Raw genomic sequence first — 3,092 nt, 5'->3', positions numbered from 1 at the left:
AGACAAATCTGAGAAAATAGGGTCTTCATATTATGTAACTAGAGAAAACCTCATTCTTGTTTTGTTTCTACACTTTGTTTCCATCCTTAACCTTTTTATTTTGGCTTTTTGACTCCGTTTATTCTATTTTTAATTTTAATTTTTTTTTTCTTTTCATTGGATGGAAACTTTATTTTCTTTTTATTTTTTGAAGCAACTAACTAATTTTTGTTTACACAGTTTTTTCTCGTCTCTTTTCTTCACTCATCCTATTTCTTAGACTTATCTAGATAGGTAGGATGATTTTATTTTTTATTTTATTTTATTGGGTAAATGATTTGTGGTTTGTGGAAAGGCTAATGAAAGGCTAAGTGGGGTGACTAGCAGATAATAAATTTCATATAGGTGTCGATCCAAAGCGGGCCTAAATTCTCTCTTAGGATATGGTATAGTGATCAAGCAAGTGGATGTGTGATTTCTCTACTCGAAATTGACTTCTCCCTTGTGTCATCACTCAGATATTAATTCATATGGGCTTTTTGGCTAGATGCTCATATGATATGTATTAAGTACTCTAACCTAAGTCTCAGAAAAATATTGTCAAGTACAATCATAGATGCTCATGCAAGATGTTCATGAAAAGATGCAATGACTATTACCTATATATTAATCTAAGTTTCAAAAATTAAATCCTAATTCAAGTACTACGTGAGATTTCTAGACTAATATCATCATGAAGTAGGGAACAATACCATTATCTCAAAGTATATAGCATAAACTATAATTTTTATTTTTTTTTTAATTTTTATAAGACAAATAATACATAATATACAACTTAATATGTGCTTAAACATTTACAACGTGTTTCTATACCACCCCAAAATAGAATCATACTTTGTCCCCAAAGTATGGAATGAAAATAAAGGATAAAGAGTACCATAGAAATGTGCTTGTAAATGGGAGCACCTGAAAAAGAAGGTTGATTTATACTAATATAAAGGAAAAAAAAACATACACAACTCCTATATGAGTTCCTCCTATTATGGGGATAACATGAAATAATAAATAACGCTTAGGACATAAGCGAACTCTAACGTAAATAAAATAATACCATACGTTCACAAATCAAGCATGCCCCTATTGTGACTCCTGTCGAATTAGCTTCTAAAATTCCGTGAAATAATGAATTTCACGAAATGAAGGTACCTAATTACATTATGCATCCCAATAAAATCAACAAGGCCTATGAATTATATATTTCGATATGTATTCATGCAATTTTAATACGTTAACGTATAATGTGCTAAAATTAAATATACCACCCCCAAAAAATTTGGGAGAAGGGGGTTCATGAAATAATTCAATAGCACAATTAAATTATGTAACTAACTAATTTTTATGATTTTTAACATTTTATAAATCATAAAAGTGCTTAATTTTTGCAAATGTTTCTATTCCACCCCCAAACAATTGAACGCTTTGTCCTCAAAGTGTAAAGAGATAAGGAAAGAATTTACCATAAAAAAGTGGCAAAAATTGGTAGTGCCTGTAATAGAAATATTATAAAGATGATATGATAACATGAAACTCAATTAAAATGTTATGTACTAACTAACATGAACTCTACTAGAGTCAACATAACAGGCAAAGGGTGGCAAAAAGATTTGAAATGAAATATCAAAATATGCAACCCCCAAACAAAATTTGAAAACTCTTTTTAAGTTTAAAAATTTTTGTAGACTATACTCCAGAAAGGTGGTATGTTACAAAAAATTATATGAGTCTTTTACAGTCAGATTCCCTAGACTTAATGTGATATATATGTATTAATATGCAGTTTACTATATATCAATAATTTACATAATTGTGGATCTTTCCATAAATAGTTAACACGGAATGCACCATCAAACATAATTAAGCACCAAGATTTTTTATGACATGGTTTAGTGGAATGGGAGTGAATTTTGATGGATCTAGAACCTAATCGAGTATATATTTTTTTCTTTTTCCTCTTACGAAAAGGATGTCAAGTGAATGAGCGTGACAAAATGGATGGTTTTGGAAAATACTTGGGATGTGGATAAGTTTTAAAAGGAAGGAATGGAAAAAATGAAAAAATGTCAGGTGGCTTGTCCTTGGGCATTACTTCTTTACCAGATGGGTTTAGAAAGTCATGAAGCATAGGAGAAACAAGAAGGTTTAGTGCAAACTGAAGGTGTCTTTGAAGAGGTTGAGGGAGGGGAATCGAGGTGGTGGTAAATAACTAGTATTTATTAGGGATTAACTCAGGTGGATGATGGTCGGGTGGTGCTCTAGGTAGTTCTTGAGAAGGTGGATGGTGGGTACTATTGGTGATAGAAGGTGAATGAGTGACATAAGGATGTGAGGTGGGTGAATGATGCTCAACTAGTATTCTTTGTTCTAGATTATCAGAATCTTTGAGATATGCAAGACATTCCTCAATAGGTGGGTCAGAAGAATCAGTGGGATAGAGGTTGAAAAATTATTCTTTCATCATAGCGTCGAGGGATGAATGGATGTCAATAGGAGGGGACTCATGAGGTGGCAAAGAAGGGTTGCAAAAGAGTCGAAGGAAATCTCCCTCGATTTCATCTACGTCTATGGAGTCGAAATTATGATCTGTGTCTTCTTCCATAAGAGGGGTATCTACTAGTATAGGGACGAAAGCGTCGGCCGTACTAATGTTAGATACAAAACTCTCAATGGACTTCACTTCTCCTTCTACAGGCAAACCTAGTTGTCCTTGCTTTTGTCTAAACATGTTAACTTCCACAGAAAGATTTCCAAAAGAATGAGTCATTGAGCCATCCCGACAATTGATTTGGGCATTGGCGGTTGCCAAGAAAAACGCCCTAAGATGATAGGAATGGAATCATGAGTAACTTCTATGTTGAGAATAACGAAGTTGGCTGGATAGTAAAACTCTTGAAATTTAACAAGAATGTTTTCAACTACTCCCTTGGGGTACTTAATAGAATGATCAGCTAACTGCAAAGTCATTTTGGTTGGTTGAAGTTTTGTTAGACCTAGTTGTTTATATAAATAAGAAGGGAGTAAGTTAACACTCGCCCCCAAGTCTAATAGAGCAGTTG

The sequence above is a fragment of the Coptis chinensis genome, chromosome 3 (genome assembly GCF_015680905.1).
Source record: "Coptis chinensis isolate HL-2020 chromosome 3, ASM1568090v1, whole genome shotgun sequence".
NCBI lineage: Eukaryota > Viridiplantae > Streptophyta > Magnoliopsida > Ranunculales > Ranunculaceae > Coptis > Coptis chinensis.
This window is presented reverse-complemented; position numbering follows the sequence as displayed.